Source organism: Erinaceus europaeus, chromosome 1, assembly GCF_950295315.1.
Source record: "Erinaceus europaeus chromosome 1, mEriEur2.1, whole genome shotgun sequence".
In the NCBI taxonomy this organism is placed as follows: Eukaryota; Metazoa; Chordata; class Mammalia; order Eulipotyphla; family Erinaceidae; genus Erinaceus; species Erinaceus europaeus.
The window spans coordinates 207,819,234-207,828,390 of NC_080162.1; the positions used below are offsets into that span (position 1 = coordinate 207,819,234).

The 9,157-nt window shown below is 50.2% G+C and overlaps 1 long non-coding RNA gene across 1 annotated transcript; it reads right to left on the minus strand.

Annotated features, from left to right (window-relative positions):
• Positions 1 to 1,329: 1,329 nt before the first annotated feature.
• On the minus strand, positions 1,330 to 2,841 carry LOC132542087 (uncharacterized). The gene is made up of 3 exons (XR_009553234.1): positions 1,553 to 2,841; positions 1,446 to 1,509; positions 1,330 to 1,406 (listed from the first exon to the last, which is right to left on the minus strand). It is a non-coding gene; the product is annotated as an uncharacterized LOC132542087 (long non-coding RNA).
• Positions 2,842 to 9,157: the final 6,316 nt, after the last annotated feature.

Below are 9,157 nucleotides of genomic sequence, written 5' to 3' on the forward strand. Positions count from 1 at the left end.
AGTTAACCCATATCTGCAGCCTTGGGGGAACTGCTGTAGCTTCTGATGGAGGAGGAACTAGGGACACAGAGCTCCGGTGGTGGGGACGGTGTGCAGATGTAGGCCTGTCACACTGTAATTTTGTAAATCAATATTAAATCACTATTAAAATGAAAAAGAGGGGACCAAGTGTGGCGTATCATCGAAGCATACATAGTAGCAAGTGCAAGGACTGGTACAAGGTTCTGGGTTCGAGCCCCAGCTCCCCACCTGCAGGGTCTGCTTTATGAGTGGCGGGGCAGGGCTGCAGGTGTCTCTCTCTCTCTCTCTCTCTCCCTCTTTCTCTCTCCCTCTCTTCCCCACTCCTTTCAATTTCTCTCTGTCCTATCCAATTATCCAGTAAAATGGAAAAAAAATGGCTGTCAGTTGCAGTGGATTTGTAGTGCCAGCACCAAGACCCAGCAATAGCCCTGGAGGTAATAATAATAATAATAATAATAATAATAATAATAATAATAATAATAGTCATATTTAAAAAGCAAGGAAAAGAGAGCAGGACTACAGAGAAAAATGGGCAAATAGAAATATAAATAGATAGTTATAGACATAATAGTCAATGTTATTTTGACCCTGGGAAAGTACTGTAGCTTCCAGTGGAGGGAGTGGGGGCGCAGAACCCTGGGGGTGGGAATGGTGTGGAATTCTACCCGCCATCACACAGTTTTGTACATCAATATTAAGTCACGAATATAACAGAATAGAACAGAGCAGAACAGAACAGGACAATAGAATAGACAAGCAGAATGGCCTTGTCTCTCTAGAAATGCAACAAGTTAACCTTGAGGAACAAACAGCAGCCTGGAAACCCCTTGATGTAGCCCCTGCTGTGAAGAGCTGCCAGCACACAGGCTGTGTCTGTCTCCTTGACAGAAGAGAGGCTTTAGAAGAAGAGAAAACAGAGCAGGGCCTGGTTGGGTCTGCTGCTACTATGAGAAACACACTCGCTCACTCACACTCACACATACAGTCACACACACACATTCACACTCACACACACACAGCCACTCATACTCACACACAGTCATGCACTCACTCATTCACACACACACTCTCACAAACACACAGCCACTCATACTCACACACACAGTCATGAACTCACTCATTCACACACACACACACACTCACATCAGACTCACATACACACACTCAGACAAACACACACATTCATGCACTCACTCTTTCACACACACACACACACACACACACACTCACAATCACACACTCACAGTCACACACTCATTCACTCACACGGTCACATACACACAATTCTCATACACACAGTGAGTCACACACACACACTCACTCACAAACACACAGCCACTCATACTCACACACTCATTCACTTACACGGTCATATACACACAATTCTCATACACACAGTGAGTCACACACACACACACACACACTCACAAACACACAGCCACTCATACTCACACACTCATTCACTTACACGGTCATATACACACAATTCTCATACACACAGTGAGTCACACACACACACACACACACGCACTCACAAACACACAGCCACTCATACTCACACAGTTATGCACTCACTCATTCACACACACACACACTCACATCAGACTCACACACACACTCACACAAACACACAGCCACTCATACTCACACACACAGTCACGCACTCATTCACACACACACTCACAGTCACACACTCATTCACTCACACGGTCACATACACACAGTGAGTCACACACACACACACACACACACACACACACACACACACACACACACACACACACACACACACACACACACAGTGTTCAGTGCTGTTTTCACTCAGTCCCTCTGTCCCCCAAGCAGGCATGGACAATGGTTCGGCCTGAGCACAAGAGCTGCACAGACACTTGCCCGGAGATGACAGGCACATGGCCCACAGGCCCCTGACAAAACTCTTCACCACCTACTACCAGGGAAATGCAAAGCAAAACCACGCAAGCCGTGACCTCAGACCTGAGAGAACGGCCCAGCTCACAGAGACCAGAAGCAAGTCACAGGCAAGGCAAGGCTGCTGGTGACAACGCCAGTGGTCCCCATGGTGTGGAAACTCAGTGTGGAGGCTTCTCGGGAAGCTGAAAATAGATTCAACCCCAATGCAATGATTTCACTCCTCGGTGTCTATCCAGAGCATACAGAGACTAACGTGAAAGGACATGCATATTCCTCTGTTCTTCTCCACGGCACCCTTCATGACGGCCTGAGGATGAAAGGAGCCCTCGCCCGGCAAGGCTACGTGACTGGACCAGACTGAGCTCATGTGCACCACGGACACTGGATACAAGAGAAGACGAAGTCCTGTCATTTCTCGCAGCATAGATGGTGCTGGAGAGTGTGACCCTATGCAAAACAGCTCAGAAAGGGTGGAATGAATATTGGCTTGTCTCACTCCTTCTTGTCTGGGACATGAAGGAAGCACAGAGGGAGAGCAGGCAAATCCCAGCTCTTGGGTTCAGCCTTCAGAACTCAAGGCAGGGCGTGGGCAGCAGAGAGGAGTGGTTCCCACACAGTGTGGAGGGACCGTGGCACTTCAGTGACTGCTGCCTACAACAAGTAGCTCACTTGTTATTTCTTTATTATCTTTACTTATTTATTGGATAGAGACAGCCAGAAGTCAAGAGAAGAGAGACAGAGAGTCACCCACAGCCCTGCTACAACACTCGTGAAGCATTCCCCCTGCAGGTGGGGACCAGGGGCTTGAAGCCAGGTCCTTGTGTCCTGTCATGTGTGCTTAGCCAGGAGTGCCACCACTCTTATTTGAGAGAGATGGGTGGGGCAGTAGCGCAGAAGGCAGTGTAAGGACCGGCATAAGGATCCCGGTTCGAGCCCCCGGCTCCCCACCTGCAGGGGAGTCGCTTCACAGGCGGTGCAGCAGGTCTGCAGGTGTCTGTCTTTCTCTCCCCCTCTCTGTCTTCCCCTCCTCTCTCCATGTCTCTCTGTCCTATCCAATGATGATGACATCAATAACAATAATAATAACTACAGCAACAATAAAAAGACAAGGGCAACAAAAGGGAAAATAAATAAAAATTTTTTTAAAAAGGATGGGAGATGGGAAAGGGGGAAAGAAGGGGATGGAGGAGGAGGACAAACCAGTGTATCACCCTAGCAGATGCAGTACTGGGGATTCAACTCGGGACCTCATGGTTGAAAGTCCTTTATCCACAGCACTACCTTTCTGGCTGCAAAAACTCATTTCTGAAGAAGTGTGAAATACACCGGAAGGCAGTGGATGTGGAGACGGCATAACCAGCTTCTCTTAGCCTGACTGATAAATGCCCACCTTGATTTGGGTCTTGCTGCCACGGGTGAGACATAAGAGAAAAGAGACAGGGAGAAAGAAAGACACCTGCAGACCTGCTTCACTACTTATGAAGCATCCCCCCTGTAGGTGTGTGTGGGGGGCTAAAACCTGGATCCTTGGGCAAGTCCCCCTCCCCTCTCAATTTCTCTCTGTTCTGTCTAATAAAATGGGGAAATGGCCGCCAGGAGCAGTTGATTCATAGTTCCGGCACTGAGCCCCAGCGATAACCCTGGAGGCGGTGAAGCAGGTCTGCAGGTGTCTCTTTCTCTCTCCCTCTCTGCCTCCCCCCCTCTCAATTTTGTCGGGAAATTGTGAGGATGTGGTTGAGCTTGACTTGAAAGGACATCCATCCTGTCAGTCTCTCTCTACTGAGAGGTTGAGCAAGGACAGACACAACCCCCCAAGGTTTGCCTCCTCTTATCTGACTCCCTGCCTCACAAAGCACCCTGCATTCCTGATACTATGGCCTGCTCCCTTATATCTACATAATCATTGTTTTGCCTGAAAGATCCCCACCCATTCCATTCCTTTGATCTATCTTCTTTCTACCCTCAAGACCCTCCCTGCCTGCAGGATATTATTAATCCTACCAGTTAAAACCCTCACAACAGTTGCTAAGCAAGTTCCTACCTTTCCCAGTCCCTTTTGCCTTTCTCCGCCCCTTTCCTAACCATTTCCGTTTCCAACTTGTCACTTCCGGGTCCGACTCTTAAAAGCCTTGGTTCTCTGATCAATAAAGAATTGAATCACCTCACCACCACAAGCTCTGTTCCTGAGTCATCTCCCTCACGTCTCTGAGTGAGTAGCAGCCCAGGCTGGCTCCAGTCACGTTATCTCCAACCCAGAGAGTACATGCCAGAGAAGAGGCACCCCCACGCTAGCCTGGCACAATTTCTCTGTCCTATCCAATAAAATGGAAAGATGACAATGTCTACTTCCACACCACACCCACCACCAAAGTTCTGTGTCCCCTGGCCTCCCACCTCCCAAAGATCACCACCACAGTGCTCACAGGTCGTACAGTTTGCTTCAGTTCTGTTCGGATTTTCTTTTCTTTTCTTCCTTCCTTCCTTCCTTTTTCTTTTTTGTTTTTGTTTAGGTAGGTTCATGTGTATCAAGTCTCTATATTCCACATATGAGTGGAACCATCTGGTAGTTATCTTTCTTCTCTTCACTCACTTTGCTAAGCACAGTCACCTCCAGTTCCATCCATTTGGCCCCAAAGACACAGTCTCATCCTTTTTGATTGCAAAGTAGTATTCCATGGGGTATACATCCCATAACTTCTTTAGCCAGTCTTCTGCTGATGCGCATCCAGGCTCTTCCACTCCTTGGCTATTGGGACTAGCTGGAAAATACTCCACCCCTTCACTCAGCCCTCTGCTAGAGGGAGTACAGAGGTCAGAGATGAGATGGAAATGTGGGGTGCAGCTCTGGGCACATGGGTCAAAGATGCAGGAGTGAGGCACATCCTGAGCTGTCACTGAGCACAGCACAGCCCTCAGCGTTCCTCATAGCCTTGGCTGCAGTCCTCCCCAGCAGTGATTCAGGCCTGGCTTCCTTTTTATTTTTTAATATGCTATCCCCCTCCTGGGACTGGGGCTCTTGGAAGATGGTGATTCTCTTGTGTGTGGGGGCGTATGTGTCCATTTTTATTGTTTTATTACCTTTAATTATTTATTGGGTAGAGACAGTTGGAAATCAAGATGGAAGGAGGAGAACAGAGAAGGAGAGAGACAGAGAGACACCTGCAGCACTGCTTCACCACTCATAAAGCTCTCCCTCTGCAGGTGGGGACTGAGAATTGAACCTGCATCCTTGTGCACTGTAACTTGTGCACTCAACCTATTGTACCACCATTTGAGCCCTTATATGTCTTTATTATTTTTTCTCACCACCTCCTTCACCAAAGGTCTGTGTCCTCACCCCCACCCCCGTAGACAACTCCTTCAGTTCTCCCAGTGTTAGAAACAGGTTGACTCTTTGTTTTTCACATTCATACGTTCAGTTCTCTATATTCTACATAAGAGTGAGACCATCTTGTAGCTGTCCTTCACCTCCTGACTGGCTTCACTGAGCTTCATCTTCTCCAGTTCCATCCACTTAACTCCAAAGGACACAATATCATCCCTTTTAATTGCTTCATAATACTCCATTGAGTATATGTCCCATAACTTTTCTTTTTTGTTGTTTCTTTAGCCTGCATTATGAAGCCGCTATTCCTGTGGCCATTTCTCAATTTTTTTTTTTTTTTGATAGGACAGAGAGAATTTGAGAGAGGGGAAGACAGAGAGGGAGCTAGAAAGAGAGACACCTGCAGACCTGTTTCACCTTTTGTGAAGTGACCTCTCCTGCAGGTGGGGATCTGGGGGCTTGAACTGGGATCCCTGCTCAGGTCCTTACGCTTCCTACTATGTGTGCTTAACCTGACACACTACAGCCCTGCCGCCTCCCATAACTTTCTTATCCAGTCTTCTGTCAAAGGGCATTTTGGTTGTTTGCAGGTTTTTGCTCCAGTGAATAAAGCCGCTGTGAACACGACAACAGGGGTGCCCTGTCCCTTTGAGTCCGTGTGGTTATTTCTTTGGGGTGCATGACAGGCCCTGCTCCCAAGTCCTTGGCCATCAAATCTGCTTCTGGCCACAGTCAGTGTCCAGGTTCTCTGTGGTGGTGTTCCCGGGGAACAAGAGAAACATTCCGCAGAGGAAGCCCGAGGGTATGCCAAGTATTCCAGAGGAAATGAGTAAGCCGTCGTTAGGCAATTGCACACAGCCAGGCGAGGAAGTGGCATTGTGTGAGTGTGTGAGGAGTAGCCTTACACAACACGGCCCCCCTTTCCATGCTGGCTGATCCCATTTGGGGACTGGCAAAAACATCAGATGGACACCTCTCCTCCCGGTGTCAACAACAGGGGCTTCACTCGGGTGGGGAGAGGAGGCTGATCGGAATCCTGCCTGGCTCGTGGTGTCGGGAACACGGACAACAAGTCTCAGGAGCCCCCTCTGGATTGCTCACGTCCGCTGGGTGGCTGTGTGGTTTGGCAGTTCGGAGCCAATGCAGAAGCCGGACATCAGCGCCACTAACTGGCAAGCTGCCGGGCACGGTGCTCTGAGCCTCCTCTGCTTCCTCTGCAGAGCAGGGGAGAACTCGCACCCATGACCGGGGATGCTGGGGATGGGCCAGGCCAGGCACTTAGTGTGAGATGCACCTTGCAGCTGGGGATAAGCACTGTGACTCCTCATTTCTCAGCACGAGGACTAGGAGGAAGGAGAGGAGGCAGGTCTGCGGCCGAGCCTGGACCGGCTCTGTGGCTGCACAAGGAGGGACCTCGGGGACTTCCCTAGGAAGGTGGCAAGTGGGGGCAGGGCTCTGGAGCCTGGAGACGGGGAGAGACAGCTGCATCTGAGGAACCTTGGGGTTTCAGATATTGCTGTCCTACTTCTGTGCTGGGGTTTCAGGCATGTGCATAGCCACTGGGCAGCCTCCCAGGTGGTTCTCCTTCTCTTCCTCCTCCTCCTCCTCCTCCTCCTCCTCCTCCTCCCTCCTCTTGCCCCTCTTCCTCCCGCCTCCTCCCTTCTCTTCTCCTCCTCCTCCTTCCTCCCCCTCCTCTTCCTTCTTTCTTTTTTTTTTTTTTAGATGTTTTGTGGAAGTTTTTTTTTCTAAATTTTTTGTTACCTTTATTTATTTATTGGATAGAGACAGCCAGAAATCTAGAGGGAGGGAGGTAGAGAGGAAGAGAGGCAGAGAGACACCTGCAGCACTGCTTCACCACTCGCAAAGCTTTCCCCTTGCAGGTGGGGACTGGGGACTCGAACCTGGGTCCTTGCGCACTGTAACATGTGCGCTCAACCAGGTATGCCACCACCTGGCCCCCTTCCTTCTTTCTAAACCCTTAGGCACCACTCCAACCCTCCCTGGCTCTCCGTAGGAGTAGCCAATAGCACCTCACGTGGTGGCAGATATCCAGCCCAGGGCCTGCAGGGCTATTACTGGGGCTTGGTACCAGAGCTATAAATCCATTGCTCTTGGCAGCAATATTCCCCCCCACACACATTTTATTGGACAGGACAGAGAGAAACTGAAAGGGGAATTAGAAAGGGAGAGAGTCAGAGAGACACCTACAGACCTGCTTCACTGCTTGTGAAGTGACCCCCTGCAGGTGGGGAGCCTGTACGTTAGTTACGCCCTGCTTCTCTTGCTCACTCATTCATAAGTGACCTTTTTAAAAGTGAGGAAGCTGACATCAGTAGATAACTAACATCTCACCGCCGTAGTGAATTCAAACTCAGCCAACTGTCAACCAGGCGTGGTAGCAGTTGCCACCTCTCTTACCTCCGTCACTAGAATCTTTACTCCGAGTATTCTGAATCCCCATGACCTGGACATCATAGAAGCCGAGTGAGCAACTATCCCTCCCATGATGTGGGTCCGTCTGAGATGTTCCCAGAACTAGGTTCACATTACACATCTTCCCTGCGTTTGCTTGTTTGTTTATTTATTTGAGATAATGAGGGCAAGGTTGCATAAAGGTTCCCTGGAAGGAAGTCAATCCGTCATGTAAGTCAACTGTGCTGATAGTCTTTGCCCAGAAGCTTCTCCTCAGGTGAAGAGCAGCAGTGGGAAGTCTGCCATGTGTGCAGGGCCAGGAGATAGATATGGGCCTCGTTCGCTTATGCCAGCTTTGCTTACAAATAAAAAGGGGAGAAGAAAAAAGACCCAGAGACTTAAAAAGTCCTTTCATGCGATGCCAGGGCCCTCCCTCCCCTCAGCGCACCCCCCCCACACACGCACAGTACAATACCTATGTTTATCTTGCTCCTAGGAAGGGGCTTATTAAAATAGTTGAGGCTTTCCCGCCCACCCCTGGCATGCCAGCTCCCACCCGCCGCACGGCCACAGTGCAGAAGCAGCACTCAATTATGGCTTCTGACAAACACAGGGATCTTTCCTGAGGCTGGAAGTCGCAACACTTGAAAGGCCAACTTTCTTCAAACTTCCAGGAACTGAGTGGCCTACAGCCCGTCTATTTAAAGGTCAGCCCAGCCCTGCTGCATCTGGGCGACTGCCGAGAACACAGACTGATTCTCAGCCAGGCTGAGCCCAGCACTGTGTCTGTCCTCTTCAAAGGGAAGAGGAGCCGCAGAGACGGGGGAGAACCAGAGACAAGATGAGGGTGACAAGTGGCTGACTGCCTTGCCCTGGCCCAGCAGCCAGGAAGGACCCCTGGGAGCAGGAGCTCATGGGAGTCTGGCCTTGCTTGGTACCCTGGTCTTGAGGTCCAGGGGCACGGTAGAGGTTGGCTTTACCCGCCCTGGGACTGGTCTCCCTGAACCGTAGCTCCGAAAGCAGCCGACAGAGGACAAGTGGGGAGAGACTGCCCCTTGATTAGGAGACCGCCTCCCCCCACAGACGACACCGGAACTCTGAGAGAGGTAGCCTGTGCCCCATGTTCTTACAGCCACCTTGCTCTGCATGCGCTGCAGCCGGTGTGCTTGTTCAAGAAGCGCTACCCTTCCAGCTGCTGACCACACCAGAGGGTGCTGGGTATTTTTTTTTAAATGCCACTGAAGGACCCCCTGTGTTGTCCATGAGAGCTGGTGGGTGGGCAGTTGGCAGACTACACTCGCCCAAAGACATCAAGCTGGGGGGAAGGGTAAATTCAGGACTCATCTGTCAGAGCCTGGAACACATTCTCCTGTTTCATCTAAGCCTTCACACACACACTTCCTGGACTCAGCAATGCAGCAAAGTATCCAAGTACTCTGTCCTCTCAGGCTGCGTGAGTACCAGGCT